Here is an 18,017-nt window from a genome sequence, read left to right on the forward strand (position 1 = left end):
AAAGCCTCAAGTAATTGTGCTGGAGAAAAGCTTTGTTTTAGTTTGAACTTTTAACACTGTGGGGTTGGGAAGCAGAAGTCATCTTCTATAAAATTGGCTGATTGCTTTCCTTCGCTGAGGAAATCAATGGTATTTTAAAAGTAAACTGCGCTGAACATAGGTGTTGCAGCATGAATCTCTTTTTTTCGCTCGAGTTGCCACAGCAACATAAAATTTCCTTTCCCCCACGTTAGCTTCCCTAAAATATACTTCACAAATTGTCTTTGAAAAAAAAGGCCTTATATCATGCTGACAAATTGTGCTGTTTGCTCTCTTAGTATTTGGTCTTCTGTGGAGTTAGGATTATTAGAGCAAAGCTACCTGATGCGCAGAGAACGCAGCTTTTACAAATTCAACCTTAAGTAAAAGGATGGAAATGAAAAGCTGAAGCTGAATCAGTTACTGTCTCTGGGCAGGCTGGAGGCCCAGCAAAACCTCCGAGCAGTCTGGCGGTACTCCTCAGGGTCCGGTGTGACTGTGGGTTAGACAGCCCCTGCCTATTCCCAGCATTCAGAAGACAAGCAATGACCTGTTGGATATATTATTAGGGGATATGCAATGGCTTTAAGAAGGGCTTCTTTCATGCTTTTCTCTCACACCTTTGCAAGAGCGGTAGCAGTTCCAGCAGGCTTTGAATTAAGTATCAAGTATGTATATACATTAACCTAAGAGAGAAAAAATATTTTAAAATATCTGGGTGAAAATGAATTTGTCTTAGTCACCCTTTGTTGAAGGGGTTATTAGGCTTAGAATAATTGTTAAATTAATTTTTATTTGTGAGGTTTCAGAATAGATTTATAAGATAGATAGTCCCATTTGTTGAAAAAAAAAATAAAATCCATGTCTGTCAATAGTGTCACCGCTCTTTCCAGTGCCCCTCGTCATGGGGGGCATCTCGAGAGGTGAGAATAATTCTGCACTTTGCCAGCTGATGTTGCAGATTTAGCAGCGATGGCTGTGCTCCATGGCACTACGGTTTCACTGCAATCACATATGTTTGTGTACCTCAAAAGGCCAATGAATTTTCAGTATTTACACGGACTGTGCTGACTGTTGGGCCTCACTGAACTTTTCCGCACATTCCTTTTTTGAGCAAGTGTTTTCATGAGGTTAGGAGGGAACGCCAGTCTGAATATATGGAAAGGCGGGTGACCAAGGGAAGTACCCGTCTTCATCTGTGAGAGGCTTGTAACAGCTTGTGGTCATGTCTATTTTTGAACCACAGAAGTTGTAAATAAAACCTAGCTTAGCCTTGAAGAAGGTAGATCTGCTGACATGGAACAATAACAAAAAAACACAAAACAAACCTAATCACCTATACAGAAAACTTGGTAAATAAAATTGACTTTCCCCACTACCGCTGTCATTTCTGCTTACCTTCTTACCATGCTGTACATGAGCATCTCTAGCGGTAGTAAGGACAGAGGAGGAAAGGTTGATTTTATTCTCTCTGATGATAAATAGAGCACTTAATAGATGACAAATTGGGGAATATTGAATCTCTAGAGACCTAATCAAATGTGAATCAAGTCAGCCCCCAGTGAGCATGGGATAAAATGCCAGCTGGTGCGTGGCCTTTCTGTTCCAGCTGGTATTTTATCCTTTGCAATGGATTGTGATCAGTTTTAATGCAGCTAATACTTGCATTTAAATAAATAAATAAACCCCCCAACAATGCCAAGCCATGAGGTTTAGTGCAATAAATGCTGTTGCTTGTGGAAAAGTACTATAATATTGAATAAAAGTGGAATTCTTAAGCATTTAGCTATCCTAAAGAACTGAAGAGAGAATTACAGTGCCAGTCTTGCATCTGAATTTCTGTGGGAAGTTTTTGCCTGTACCATAATGAGTTAATTTTGACGGAATCCAGCATGGAAGCAGGATTCTATAGTTGGTATAGAAAAATTCTATTAAGCAACTATTTTCTCTCCTTTTTCTCAAGGGAAATAAATTTCAAGAGACTTATGATTTTCATATAGTCTTACTATATCATTTTGGCTTAGATAAGTTATAGAGAAATTGATATAATGTTGGATAATGTGTCTTGTGCGGTAAAAACCCCTAAGTGCATGCATGCACACTTGCGTGTATGCATACCCAATCTTTCAGTATAACACTTGCCTAACAATGCTTTTCTCTCGGGATTTTATTGTGATTTATGAAAATGAATGTGTTACATGTGTAACATCTGTAAAGGAATAAAAACTATCATTTATTGTGAACGCAGATAAACAGTCCTATGGAAATAAACCCTGATGTTGTGCCAGTTTCAAGCACAATAGAAAGGAAGAAAGCTTTTCTTTAAAATCTGTTGGAAAAAGACAGTGTCAGCCCTTAGCAAGACTTTTTCCTAGTTCCTTTCATCACTGACTGACTTATAGTCAGCTTCTCTAAGAAGCATTAGATTTTGACAAAATCTTTCCAGCTTCTATTTTTTAAACCATGGTAAATTATTTCAGAACAGCTCCTTACATGTAACTGTACAGTTATCGGCTCTGTTCTAAAAATATTGTAAATCTGAAGTACTGATTTTGCATTCCCTGAAACCATCTCTAAGCCACACAGAACCTCACAGAAGTTAATAGGTTTGACCTAGAATTTCAGGAGCCAAGAGTGGAAAATGAATATCATTAGAAAGTCTTGAAAAACACATATCTCATTTCAGAACAATGAAAACATTTTTGTTGTTTTGGAGCTGGCTAGAAAAGGAAAGAATTATGAATATATTCTAGTGATTTTGGGGACCTTTTGCATTTTCCAACATTTAAAACTGTTTTATTCTTTTAATAGGAAATAAATTCCCAAATGCACTTACAAAAAAGGCTTTACATGTGACTATTCATTCAGATGGATCCCTTACTGACAACCCTCCCTTTTCCTTCTGAAGGTGGGCTCTCTTATTGCTTCTTTCTTAAATGCTGGTAATGTGATTTGTGATGCTCACCACAAACAGGATGCAAGGTGAAATCCTGGTCCCTTTCAAGTCAATATCAGAAGATCCCACTGACGCATCTAGGTGGTATAAACAGAAAAACTAACATAAATGGCAAAGCTAGTTCTTACAGAAGATCAAATCAAAAGAAGTGTTTTTACATCTAGTGAAAGTACACAATGAGAATCACCTGGTGCTTTGACAAACGTTAATTTGTTATTTTTCACAAGCTGCATTTGGGGTCACTGGATCCAATTCTTCTGGACAACACCACAAAAGACACACTTGCCCTCCTCAAAGAGGGGAAATTAAATACATTGAACTCAAAGAGAGACAGATAGATAAAACACTAATGCTGCTACTAAATCATGGTCTCAAAATAGCATTTTTTTTTTTAATATTCTAGGAAAATCATTTCTGACTTTCCTTCACGTGTGCTGTCCATAGGGCAAATACATTAACTTCTGATAGGGCAGCATGTGGAACTTCGCTGGCATTTCAAGTGTAGAGCTTGACATGCTAAAGTGACTCTTGGCAGCCTCTTGGAGGGGAAGCTAAAAAAAGAAATGCAGTAGGTTGTGTAAGTAGTCCCTGGCTTACTACAATATTCTTTAAAACCATATTAAAGTGATGCAATAATATGCTATTGGACATAGTTTCTTGTTGTCTGATGTCATCTTAAAATTTCTCAGGGGAAAAAAAGAGGTTGAGTGAGATGGTGAGACAGAGACGGAGCACCATGTGTTTTTACAACGCAGCATCCATTATACATGAGTAAAATAGCAGCCGCTCAGCTGCAATCATGGTAGGCATGACTGCTCCTCTTATAAACTCATATTTCATTTATTCATTTCATCTTTCATTCCAAGACCCTGAGCCTCCACACATTTCTCTGCAAGTATAACTATGCACCTGAATAGTTACGGTGACTTCAGTAGGGATTACTGACATGAAGAAATTTAAGCATGAGAATGGAGTGTTTACAGGACCGAGGCCAAAATCTGTAGATAGCTGAGCTGGGAAAATTGGCAATAGTATAGTAATGTAAACATTCAAATGTAGAAACAGAAATGCAGACTACAGCATTCCTTTCTATATCCCTTTGGCAATTCCTGACTTCCTTTGCCTTTTCCATGCTGCAAACTGAATGCAGGATGAAAGCTTTGGTCCTGATTCACGGGTAGGGGAAAAAATACTCCCATTGCTTGCAATGACACTTCAATGAGTTCTGGTCTTTTTTCTCTAGGTAAATTGTGTATCAACTGTTGAAAAAATATACTTTTTCTATGGAAGCAAGTATGGCTAGTACATTTATTGAAAGACTGAAGGTTAGTCTGTTTTTCTGTGTTCCTTTTTTCTCTCACCACCAGGCAAAAAGTACATTAAAAACCATACAAGAAGCCCAGAATATCACACTGTACCACTCACCTGATCATTGACTGGATGCTGTGTGCCACTGTGTTCACTTTCCCTTCACCATGTTCATTAACATTAACAAATAATAATAATGTTAGCAAGATTGTCCTTACGCTAAGTTGTGGGATAACTGTTCATTAAAAGAGAAGTGCAATATTTCTTCATGTTTTTATGAAATCATGAAGGCTCCAACACTGTTAAGCAAACTGCAGATGCTCAGTGAGCAGCATTAATCTGAAGGAGGGTAGATTAGGATTAGATGTTAGAAAGAAATTCTTTACTGTGAGGGTGGTGAGGCACTGGCACAGGTTGCCCAGAGAGGTTGTGGAGGCCCCATCCCTGGAAGTGTTCAAGGCCAGGTTGGATGGGGCTTTGGGCAACCTGGTCTAGTGGAGGGTGTCCCTGCCCATGGCAGGGGGGTTGGAACTGGATGAGATTTGAGATCCCTTCCAACCCAAACTATTCTATGATTTGGAAAGCTGGAATTTGCTCCATTGCACTATAGTTCTGTTTTGAGTGGGTTTGTTTTTTTTTTTTCTCCCGTATTGGAAGAGTAGGAACCTCTGAAAGCACTGGAGTTTTACATTGCTTCAGTCAGCTTAATTACTGGAACATGCATTTGGTTTCAAATCAATTGCTATAAGGAGTAAATGTCACAAGAAAATTGATACACATGACAATTTATTTCCTTAGACATCTGTAAAATGCTACACGCTTTGCAGATTGAGATGCAACATTTGGCTCACATTAGGACTGGAAAGCCAAGGTGTAACAAGCATTGGTTCAGTTGTTCAATAATAATTTTTTCCATGCAATGAATCCTCCTTATCTTTCATTAACTGCCAATCAGGCTCTCCAGCTGTCGTGTGCCAAAATATATTCTTGGTTATTAGCATTAAAGCTACTGTTAAAACTCAGACTGAGACATGCAGGAAAATGCCTTTTCCCAGAAAAAGACATTTTTACTTCTTCCTACTGGAAAAACTATTTGAGAAAGTGTACTCACATTTCAAAGATATGTGAAGTGCTGTGAGACTGATCAGACTAAAGCTCAATAACCACAAGGCTGCTATGCACAGAATAGAGCAATATGAGGTGCTTATGCTTATTCTATAGAAATAACTGTTTGGCACATTATGTATATCTATGAATCTGTTCAATACTCCAGCAGAGGTGCTTATTTGACATAATTTGATAGGATTTAGTGCTAAAGAAATGTTTTCTGTCTAATTGTTTTCTAGTAAGGTTCAAGTGGTTCTAACTTTCGCAAACTGTTTCCTTTATTGGTGAAGGAAGAGGATTCTGGAATCAAAGAACAAGCAGCAGATCTCGTGAGAAGACATGTCTGTCTCCACTGCCTCCTGTTTGCTGTAGGCATTTCTCTCTCCTCTGTATCAGCATCAGCGTGTAGGAAGCTAGACACGTAGCAGTCAGTGGTCTGTCTGGAGCTCCTGAGATGTTTGACCTGCAGCATCCCTTGGAGGGGGGGATGCCAGAAGCATGAAGCGGTGGGACCGTAGGAGACGTGGGGATGCTTCCTGGTATCTGCGCCCTGCTGAAGTGCCTACATTTCCCACTCTTTGACCTGCCCTGAAAATAAGCTGTGCAAGGCTGCTAAGCTAGGACAGACTGCAAAGACAGTCTGAAAGGCAGGAAGGGTTAAGACTAAACCCTACGGAAGAGTCCAGGTTCACAGTGCAGCAAAGGAAACTTCACTATAAGTAAAGCCTGGGGCAACCATGCAAGATGAGAGTAAGGCTGAGCTAACCTTTTCTTCTGGTCCATTCTGTTTCTCCAAAACATAAAGTATAATAATTAAAATTGGCATACACGTGACTCTGTGCGAGGAAACACTGATAAATTTCTTGGAACGCAAAGTTCTGTTTTATCGTTGTATTGCATTAACCAACTCCATTTTTTGAAACACAGAAAGAGGGATGCAATTACTTTGGGTGTCAAAAAGAAGTTAGTGGTGATACTCCTAGATGTTTTTGTTAAGAATTTCTCTGACAGTTCTGTTATCTGTTGCGAATACTGAGTTTCAAAGAGGAGGGGCAGAGCGGGAGAAATTTGCATTTGGGTGCCCCTTATAAATCTTAAATACAATCCTCTTGATGCTGATTTTCCTGTTTAACAAACTGTCTCATTCATCAGAGCTCTGTGGTGAAAGTAAGAAGGGAAAATCGTTAACAAACACAAGAGAGGATCAGAATCAATGACAGCACACAAGAAGAAAATGATTGCTGCCTGCTTTTATGCCTGAAGTTTCTAGCTTCCTTTGACTTAGGCAAATTTGGACCACAAATCCCATTGTTTGAATGTTGCATGCTATTTCATGGAGGCTCTGCCCCCCTCTGCTTCTTTTATGTTAGGCCTTTGAAAATGGAAGGATGGGGAGATGCAACAGTTCAGAAAGGCTTGGAAAGTTTTTAATTCTGCCTTTATAAGCTTCTTCTGAATGAGTTATTTCCACAACGTGGCTCTTTGAGGAGTGCAGAGCATTAAGTAGCACTGTCGTGTGCATCAGCAGTCATTTTAAATGCCAAGACCAAAGTTCAGCTTCTCAAGGCTTTTACTGGGCAGCTGATTACATCATTAAAATGTTCGGTGCAAAGCATGGACTTCTATCTCCCTCTACACTATAGATGTAACTGATTGAGAACATTGTTATGCCAAGATTACCAAAATGCTTTTAGTTTGGAATATGAGTTTTAGTAGGTAAATAAGGAGGAAATTATTCAAAATTACTTGTTTCTGAAATGCGAAGCTTCGGTAGAGCTAAGGGATGGGATTCATGCTGCTAGACATTAAATATCTACAATATAGATGCCATCATCTGAGCTAATCTCCCTTATATCTCTTTCACATCAGCTGGGAGAAAGAGGCTTTCTTTGGGCTCGGCATCTATGTTAGTATGAGGTAAGTCAAACTGTCAAAGTATCTGCTTCTCTCCATCGATTATTGAAAGAGCTGAGATTAACTAGTTCAGTCAGTGCTATGGACAGCTGCTTTGGCCAAATGTATACCACTCAAGGTATCAATAATAAAAAAGTACCTTTACATTTCAAAAGGAAAAAGCAATAAATTCATGACAAAGGAGTGACTAATAAAACAAGACTCAATCCGGACTATACTTTTAAGTAAAAGCAAATCTTACAAGCAAGGATAAATTAAGCAGCTTTAAAAATTTTAAATGGATTCACTAAAAAAGAAAGGTATAGCTGGTTCTGAATGAAATAGTTAAGGATTTCTAAAAATGGAAAGTAAATCTTCCAAAGAGATTCCAAATGATGTGTGTATTTTTGCCAGGATTCAGGAAAAAAAGGTTCGTGTTATATGACAATGTTAGTAAAGTTTAAAGAACTTTCTAGATGAACTCACAAGGGTGAAACAGTAAATCCACATTCAAGCTGTGTTAAAAAGCAAAGCCATTTCCCAAGAGTGGAAAAAACTCATATATCTTTTAGCTACAAGTAGAAAACTTGGATATTTTAAAACAAAAAGCAGTAAGAAAAAATCCAATAAATCTTCACAGACCCTAGTTTAACTTCACTGAATGAGTCAAAGCAGAAGAGGTGACTCACTTGCTCATTTTCCCTTTACATCTGATTTTTTCTGAGACTCTTGCCATGTCTGCAGAGATTACTGCACTGTGAACACGCTGGGGATGTTCACGAGGCTGGCGGCTGTACAGAGCAGCTCAGTGACTGCAGGGCGTCAAACAGACCTTGGAGTTGGGAGGCTGCTGGGACCATGGGTGCTCAGAGACATCCATCCTAGTGAATCACCACTGCGTATAGTACGGCACCAGATATATCTTGTCTTGTTTTGACAAAGGAGAATACTTAGGTGTTCCTAAATCACCCCTGCTGGCGTTCAACAGACGATGGAGTGGGAAGCAGCCATTGCCTTTATATACAGGATTGCTCCCATACATTAGGGCATGCTTTTTGGAACTATTTGTGTCAGGGACTCACTTGTTATGCTTCTGTCTTAAGAATTTATAGAGAACTGCAATTATAAGATTATTGAGCACTTCACAGCCTTTGGTTGTCATAAAACCTGTCTAGCAGATGACAAATGGAGGAATGGTGGGATAAATGTCTTGCCCACGACCAGGTGGTGGTGAGCAAAGCAATTGAGCCTGCCTGTCCTGAACACCAGGCACCGTTTTAGACTTGTCCCTGGAACCAGCCTCTCATCCTTTAAGAGCTTCCATAGTACCACATAGAATAATACGGACAATAATAAATCTTTGGAGTTGTACTATTATTAAAAAAATAATTAATATAAATGCTGCCAGGTGAAAAGTGAAGACCGTCACTTCTCTCTCAGCAAGGAAAGGGACTGTTTTAAAATGCGGCATTCTTGCACATAGCCTCACGTACGTAGAGTTCCTGTGCAAAAGGGGACAAGATTTTCTCAGTCAATCCTCCTTGCCATTCTGCTCCGTGGGAAATACAAAGGTTCACTCAGGCTCTGTCTTTGGGGAAAGGGTACGGTCTTCAGTACAGACGCCCCAAAAGGTGTCCCGGGGGAATCTTATAAAGAATAATAGTAACAAATTAATACCAGTAAATTGATGGCAATGCAGGCAGATAAACACAATATAATTCACAGCGTAGCATCTGAAATGGATATCACATGGATTATTCAGTGATGAGTTGTGAAAAACATAGATTTTTGAAGTGTCGCTTGTTTTGGGGACTAGTTGTGAACAGGAAAAAATGGTTAGATTTGTCAGGTATCCTCAACAGGACTCCTGCATTCAGTCACCTCCAGATGTAAGGTGTCCTAGGAAATGTAATGGAAATCAAAAGCTTCAGCTTAATTTAAGGAGTCACAAACTGGAGTGTTTGGGAAAGCAACAGTAAATTTGCAAATGGACAGACGGTGTCATTTTATAGATTCATTATCTAGGCTGAATATGCACAGTAATATATGCAGTACTTCTATTTGTCTCATGAAGAAGTTTGGTCAAAAGCGAATCCACACCGTAAAGGCTGAACTTCATTCAGATTAACACCTGTTTCAAACAATATTGAACATATTTTCCCCAACATATAGTAGGGCAAAAGGGTAAGAGAAAACTTCATTTTATGTAATGGGTATATGCAGCTCTATTTAGCAGACTTCACTTATTATGTATGTTGACAATCTTGGTGAAAGTGAGGAATCTTAATAAATGGGGTTTGCGTGGCCCTTACGGGCCAAATTCTGCAGCTATTTAGACTGTTTCATATTCATAGAATTCAACAGGGTTGTGTCAGTGTAATTGAAAGAAGACTTGGCCTTAGGTATTTAAACTGTGATGCAAAGTATATTCAGGGAGAACGAAGCATAATTTTTCCTCCTTAATTCCCAAAGCAATAAAGTTCTCTATTATAGAAGCCAGCCTCAGTTCTTAGGACGTGCTGCTGAACTTTAACATATCGGATAGTATTTGTTAAATGTTTTGAGTACTTAAAAATCTATGTATTTAAACTTATGATTTTTCATAATGACCATTTGGCATGGCATCATCATTAGAAATTCATGTTTATGGCTGAGATAGCAGATGACTTAGAAGGTGTATAATTAGCATAGGTTGCCAGCTAACGTGGAAAGTACAAAGCATGCAAGGAATTCCACACAAGAGGTTAGCAATGATCACCAGAAAGAAAAAAAAAAGTACTAAAACACAGAGTAGGTTCATCCTTGAAGTGTAAGAAAGATCCTGCAATGCACCCTTGAGAAATGCAGCCCAGACATTTCTGGTCCTCTCACTTCACTGTCCCTGAGCATGAGATTGAAACTGTATGTATATACACATACACACGTACCAATATATACACATATGAACACACACACAAACATACGTGCACACAGAATTTTTAACATTGCTTAAATGTTGCACTTAATTTTACTGCGAATAAGTAAAGGCAGTGGATGGGATGCTTTCTGGTGTAACAGCTACAATCCAGTGGAAGGAAAGCCATGGTGTCTATAAGGTACCGTTTGCCTTTTCCGTCCCAGGCTGCATTAGGTCTGGAGAAATGCCTGGCGTGACGTCCCAGCTAAGACACAGCAGCGGCTGCAGCTGCCACGTGGACAACAGCCGCGACTGGAGCATCATGGTACCACCTCCTGCCCTGAAGTCATTACGTTCTTTTTTCTGAGTCTACACACTAAGTATTTACTCTGGGGTGTTTTCTGAACAGCCTGACAACTCCCTCGATGCTGCCTGTGATAGAGAACTAAGGGAACTCCCATAGGGTATTAAGTTCCTTGGCACTTCTGCTGCACCTTTGCCCATTTATGTGGCATAAAGAAAAAAACTGCTGCTGCATGACAACCCTATAAGCTTAAGAAGACTACCCTGCAGCCATTCAGGTTAGAAGTCAGTCCTCAGCTTTCACAGAAATTGGCTGTTTGCGAAATTACTATTACATCTGGTCACCTCAAAGCTACAAGCTGGTTGTGCAACACTCCAGGAGAAGGAATTCCACGTTTTTATGTTCTCACATCCCTAAATCCCATGTCTAGCACAGACAAAGTCCCTAAAATGTTTGTCCTGGTCTTGGCTGGGACAGAGTTGATTTCTTCCTAGCGGGTGGTGTAGTGCTGTGTTTTGGATTTAGGATGAGAACAATGCTGATAACACACTGATGTTTCAGTTGTTGCCAAGCTGTCAAGGACTTTTCAGCTTCTCATACTGCCCTGCCAATAAGAAGGTGGGGGTGCCCAAGAAGCTGGGAGGGGACACAGCCAGGGCAGCTGACCCCAACTGGCCAACGGGATATTCCATACCATATGACGTCATGCTCCGTATATAACTGGGAGGTGGCCAGGAGGCAGCATGGCTCAGTAACTAGCTGAGCATTGGCTCCAGGCGGTGAGCGATTGTGCTGTGCATCACTTGTTTTGTATATTCTTTTATCATGATGATGATGATTGTCTTCCTTTTTTGTCCTATTAAACTGTCTTTATCTCAACCCGCAAGTTTTACCTTTTTTGCGTGGTTGTTTTAGCTGCCTGCCGGGTTAAACCACAACATGTTTCTTAAAAAAATAAAATAAAGGAAAGATGATCTGTAGTAAAATGCAGTAAAACACTGTGTGTTTCTGTATTGGCAGTGGTGGGTACTTCTCTTTGGCCATTGTCTTCTGTTAGGGTTTTATTCCATGTGTATGTGCTTCATAGCAGGTTATAACTACAGTAAGACTATAACAGATTATTATCACATGAATTGTCTTCCATTTTTGTCTGGCTAGAAACTCCACCAAAATATTATATGGCTAAGAACTGGCTGAACTAGAAACGACAATCCCATCTAACCCAACTTCCAGAAGAAAATCGGTAGTAGTGTTAAGCTTCTGAAGAATGCTTCTGAGATTTCATCAGCAAATCCTGACATCTTGCATGAGGAGAAGGTAGTGAGCGTAGCAGGTAAATTAACAAAATGATATCACTTCTCTATACAATGACACCTATTCAGGCTGCGAGATTAGTGTGACGCAGTTTCTAATCTTGTCTACCAAAATACAGAACAGACTTAAATATGAAACTTTTCTCCATATGGTCCCGAAATAAGGGAATAAATTTTTGTACAAGGGTAGGCTGGAATTGGTCTGTTTGACTAGTGACTTTTCTTTTATTCTTTTAATTTGAACTTAAACGGAGAAAAGTAGACAATAATAAAAAAGAGGGTTTCAGAGAAGTGGTGTCCTTTCCTTTGGGAACCATACCTTAGATTAATACCAAGATCAGATCATATTTGATTAATCATCTGAAAAATGTTTTTTGTAGTTACAGGAGGAAGGATAAATAGTGACATAAACTTAAGAACAGCAAGTTTTAAAAAGTGGAACAGCTGGAAATATTAATGGGCCTTGTGTGATCACTTTTTATAGCTCATTTGAGCAGTGTGTCTGCTGAAGTGCATACCAGCAACTAAGTCTTCAATACTACTTCAACATCCTGCCATCTGACACAAAATCATTACAAATTAATGGAGGAGCTTGACAAAAACTCTGAAGAGAATACTATCGGCTATATTATTTTGTAATTATACAAATGTATGGAAGGAACTCCAAGGACTTGCCAACAATAACTAACTCTCCTTCTAGTACTGCAGCATTAGTACACCCATTAGCCCTATTTGTCCGTGTAAAAACAGACAGAGGGAATAAATAACCTTGTCTGTCACTTTCATAGGCTGGGAAGAAAGCAAAGAAAGTGTTTTGTTTTGTTTTGTTTTGTTTTTTCTCCAAGACTCATTGGTTTGATTTCCTTTGGGCCAAAGTATTTTAACAAGGATGAACCAGCCCCACTAATGGTAGCACCATCCCGCTCTGCAGCTGAAGACAGCATGGACATTCTGACAACAGGCAGTTGTGCTACACTTTGCAATTTCAGTCCTCCTCTGAATGGCACGATTCCCTCTAACGTTACGATTCCCTAATATAGCTTATACTCACAGGGCACTTAATGATTTGCCCAAGGTCAGTCAACAAGTCAACTGAAGAGGTGGAAAAATCAGTGCTTTTGATTTCTTCTCCCCTTCTTCCACCGACTATTGGACTATCATAAAACACAGACCATTTCAAGCTTTTTGCGGGGGAAGGGGAGCATGACAGCTTCCTTTTCAGACATCAGAAAATACTTTAAAGAAATGGTTTCTCTAGCAACAGGAACAGGAGAAAAAAGAAGCTATCATAAGTTTTTTCCCACCTACTCATTTTTTTAATGTGGTAAAGCAGATGGCTTGGATAATGCAGGTACTACAGATTCTGATTTATTGACTGTAGACAGAAATATAAATACAGAAGCGTATGCACTCTGCTGTACTCAGTAACGTGGTAAGACTTAATCACTTCAGAGTTCATACTTTTAAGTTCTATGCATCTGTATCGACAAATGCCATTATTTATTGCTAGGGCAGCACTGATGGCAGAACTCGCTGTGCGCGGAAACCAAACGCTGACCAGCCAAATACTTCCCGTATCCTCTACCTGCCCTGACAGCAGTGCTGACTCCGTGAAGTCCCAATTTACATCTTTGACAGTCATACAGTTTATTGAACTGGCCAAATACTTTCTGTTAAGGTGTTGTAAATCGGTCAGTACCGCAGATATATAATGTCAGAGGACTCAACCTTTCGCCTTTGCCAAGAAAATTAAAAATGGCTTAGTGATCTTTGCTTAGTGATGATAGGAAGGAGATTATTCTTTTTATGACTGTACTTGGCCCATGGCTAAAACAGGAACGTACGCCCTGTATTTCTTCTGCTGTCACATCTTTGAGTGTTACGTGGACAGAAAACAAAAAAGTTCTCTTCAGTAAAATGCTCAGGACCACATGCCCCTTTTCTGCTGAAGTCGCTGATACTGATAGAGTATAGACAATAGTCTCGTCTGCTCTACAGTAACTCAGTGCTTCCAAACTGCAGGAATTACCTCAGCGTTATGTGCTTGGTTCTGACTCAATGGCTCGATGCACTGGAGAGCACGTGCGGAAGTCAAATTGAAGCAGTGACAGTATTAGGATCTGGGCTCTTCTCAGGATTCTGTTTCCATCATTTATGGTTCCTGTATTTGCAAGCAAATTATGCCAACTCCATTATCAGGCAATTTTTGGTAGCAACAGAGCCGCCAGTCTCTCTGGAGCAGACCTACTGGGAGAACAGTAAAGGAGAAGAAGAGAACATGAAGGCTTATAAAGCCATATTTTCTGGCTTAGTTTCAATCAGAGCAGTACCGTTTCCAGGCTTTCCAGACTTGAGCTTGGATGTTATAGGAAGACTGTGCTGCAGAGGCTGGGTGGCCGGTCAGGGCTGGTGACAACGGGCACTTTCTTAGGAAGATGTGTGAAGTTTCCACAGACCTGCTGAGTCAGCAGTTCAGCATGCTGGGCAGAAGTGTGCGGACACTGTTGCCTGCAAGTCTTCAGTCAGCAGCTATTTTAGTATGAAAAGATGGGTTATTTGGGCCATTGAGGTAGATGTGTATTTTCAACCTTTTGCTGTCCTCAGAAGGCAGTGGAAGACTCTGCGTGCGTGGAGCTTTCCCCCTTGCCCTTCGCCAGGCAGTGCAGTCCATCCCATGCTCGTTGGCCCTTCTCAGAAAAAGCTACTCAATTTATGAACAGAAAGCGATACTTTGCTGTTTTGTTCCTATGTCCAGTTCACCACCCCGGTAAATTTGGCAACTTTTATGATGGTCAATACTATAGGAACTTGCAACTTTTTCCTGTCTAATGTAAAATATTGATTTTGTTCCAGAGTGACTGTAATGAACATCAAGGGAGCTAAAAAATCACAGGATTTCAGAAAAAAAAAAAAAAAAGATATATTCTCTTGACTAATGAAGACTTTCACTGAACAATTGGATAGAAAAATGAACTCTTTACCTAATGTCAGAGCAGCTGCAGAACAACGGCAGTGTGTGCTTTGGGGAGATTGAAGGGCAGATGGTGAAGTTCTGTGATAAGAGTAGAGGTTGCTGAGCAGAGCCTGGCTCAGATCATAAGGGTACAGTGTGCACAGCACACCATCTGCCAAAGAAATGGAGAGGGCCTCCCAGTGGACTGGAAAACGGTTCTTTTAGGGTCCTAAGAACAGCCAGTAATGAGTAAGGTATTTGTTAAATGTGTGCCAATGAGACTCCATGGAGGCTTCTGGGCTGTAGACCCTCAAAAGCCAGGCTAGAGAGTGTGAGGAAGGTGGAGGTGAACTTAGGAGAGGACTGGAGAAGGTTCATTTTCACTTCTGGAAGCACATTTGCTCCAGAATGGCTGCTAGATAAGACATATCTTCTAATGGGATGACAGAAGATAATTTTTAAATTTGACGTTATGTTCATTGTTCATTTTATGTTTATGTAGCTTTTAATGCAATTTTTTTACAGAAAATATAAAAAATAATATAATGAAATATTTCATGCAATCATTTAAACATATGATGTATGTCCTCATGGAGTATATTTTACTTTTTAGTCTTAATATAACTTTTTCTGTTGAATTTTAAGGACAGAGGCAATGTTTTAACTGGTATTGTTTCTTACTAAAAATATTGAAGCTTAAAAATTGTTGAAGTCTTTTTCTGAAGTCCTGAAGTCTTTCACTATATCAAGTTTGTCTAGGGAAACTTTTAGAAAATACATTTCCACTGGGTAAAGCCTTTTTTTTTTTTTTTTTTTTAGGAAAAGTTCAAGGTCAGTGGTGCCATGAACTGTGCATAAGAAAATGTTAGAAGCATAATTAAAGCTAAAGGAAAACTGAGACAACAGTGAAATAATTTCAAATGATAATGTCAAACTCCTGTGCTATTATTGTTGCACTTTAGAGTGTTTTATTAAAAATACTTGTAATTTTCTGCCTTAAAGCTTGCAACTATATAATTTTAAAAATTTTATGTCAAATTATCCTTTAGAAAACTTGAGCGGTATAATATCAGGACAGCAACCCAGCTGGAGCAAGACTGCTTGAAGAAGGGCTCTCAGAAACCATTTTTGATTTCTGATGGAAGGAGCTGTGCCTGCGACGCTGGAGACACAGCAGTACAAATAAAGTTGTTTTTTTTGCAGTCCTCCACCTCTCTTCTCTGTGCCCTGCTCTCCCCATCATAAGTTCAGGCTGCCATTCTTAAATGTACTGAGAAGCCGTAAAGATGATAAATGTTCTTTTATGTTGCCTCATGTGCTTCTTGACACCATGATGCACTGTCCCTCGATGCACTGCAGCAGTGTCTTGCTGAGGGTTATTGGTTTGAATGGTGTGACAATATTCTCTGAGCCCCAGAATACGCGCTGGGTTAGCGCTCCCCACTCCCCTCGCTTCTCATTGCTGGGTGGATATGGAACGTGGGTGGCATGGTAGCTCTGTGCTGAATTGCTGGCACCCCCATGGGGCACTTTTCCCTCAAATCCTATTTTCTTTTATCCCTTCAGACAAAGTTCACAACTTTAAAGGCTGACGATATCTTATATTTCTGACTTACTGATCTGATGTAACCTATTTATTTCCTAATGACATTCAGCCAGCTTTGGTGTCCATAAAAATGAATTAAAATAGCATGGCATGGCTGAAATCCTGTGCTCAATAGTTGAAAAGATAGCTGCATGATATGCCATGTATGTTGAGGTGGAATGCTTTGAAAGGCAGTTAATAAAATGACATGAAAGCTGTAGTGTCTAAAAAAGATAAAACCAAGAGATAGATAGTAGCCATTCAAGCTGTATCTGGCATTCGTCATATTTAATATTGTCCCCCCGTGGCCCGACACAGACACGTTTCCATGACAAGGTTTTCCAGCACAAATGTGTGTGCAAAGGCAGGGGGAGGCACGGGACTGAGTTCAAAGGGAAGGTTTGCAAGGTGGGCTGGGGGGCTGCGGCAGCCTCTGGTGGGGGCTGAGGGTGTTCAAGCACACACATGAAAACTGGTTTGGGACAGAGTCACTCACTGCAGTCGATATTTTTGCTATGATGTGGGAGCAGGCATGAAACTCAGAAATGGCAGCTCCTCAGATGTAATTATATCTAGTGCGCGCTAAAAACATAAATAAAGCTGAATGATTGCTACAACACACAGTACCATTTTTTTCTAAAAATAAACACTGAAACTCCAGTGGACAGAGTTCAGATGAACAGTTCACCATTTCATATGCTCCTCTGCAAACTGCTGCTGCTGGGATCGAGAGAGCTGGATGCCCATGCTGCGAGAGGCCGGATATCCAACGCCGTGTCTGGTCTTCCCATCTGTCCCGGGTCTGCCTCGGTTCTTGCCCTGCTTTCAGGTTTTATGTCTTCATCTCTGTTGGTAGAGGTCCTGATTTCCCAAACTCCCACCACCTTTACGGGCTGAAGCTATTTCTGCTTCTCCTTACTGCTGTGGGACTAAATTCTAGTCAATGCCTTGTAATATTAACATATGATATAATAATTTCTTGTGATCCTGGAGTTCCCCAGAGAGGAGATCTGAAACTTTTTTTCTGCGTCGGCATTGTAACCTGGATTTATGGTTTCGATGTCAAGCAGCTATTCCACTAGCGATGGCCTTCAAAAACATGTTTGCGACAACAGTATATCCTCAGGAACCCCCAAACCTTCATTTCTTCTCCTTGAGCAAAGAGATCTTTACCCTGCAGAAGCCACCAGTGACGCTGGCTGCAGTTTGCAGATGCTGAGGGCTGGAGCAGGCGACTACGTAGGGAGCGACAGCGGCTCTTTGCCAGCACTCGGACTGGGAAGAGCCATTGGGAGGGCACAGCAGTAGTGAAGCACCACGTACGACCAGCCGGGCAGGGGGGGGGTCTTCCCTCGTGTGTGAGGCAAACAGGACACAACTATGACAATACGTCACGTGTATAATGGAGAAATGATATCTTCCCACCATCCATGGGGAATTTTATAAAACCACACTAGAAAAGGTGTAAACATGACATCCTGAGACTCAGGAAAACTTGTGCACACAACTTATTACAGGAGAAGAAATAGTCTGGGCCTGATTTTTAATTTGTAAAAAAAGAGAGTCGTAAAGTGTGCATATATGTATAAAATTATTACGATACACACTAAATGCAGCAATAATTTATTTTCTGTTGAGGAAATCCAAATTAACTTAATCTTTCAAACACAAAGCCAAAAATAAA

The 18,017-nt window shown here is 40.2% G+C and overlaps 1 long non-coding RNA gene across 1 annotated transcript; it reads left to right on the forward strand.

Annotated features, from left to right (window-relative positions):
• Nucleotides 1-3,687: 3,687 nt before the first annotated feature.
• Nucleotides 3,688-7,004, forward strand: LOC129212740 (uncharacterized). The gene is made up of 3 exons (XR_008579276.1): nt 3,688-3,776; nt 4,218-4,299; nt 5,629-7,004. It is a non-coding gene; the product is annotated as an uncharacterized LOC129212740 (long non-coding RNA).
• The last annotated feature ends 11,013 nt before the right edge of the window (nt 7,005-18,017 follow it).

The sequence above is a fragment of the Grus americana genome, chromosome 1, assembly GCF_028858705.1.
Source record: "Grus americana isolate bGruAme1 chromosome 1, bGruAme1.mat, whole genome shotgun sequence".
Classification (NCBI taxonomy): domain Eukaryota; kingdom Metazoa; phylum Chordata; class Aves; order Gruiformes; family Gruidae; genus Grus; species Grus americana.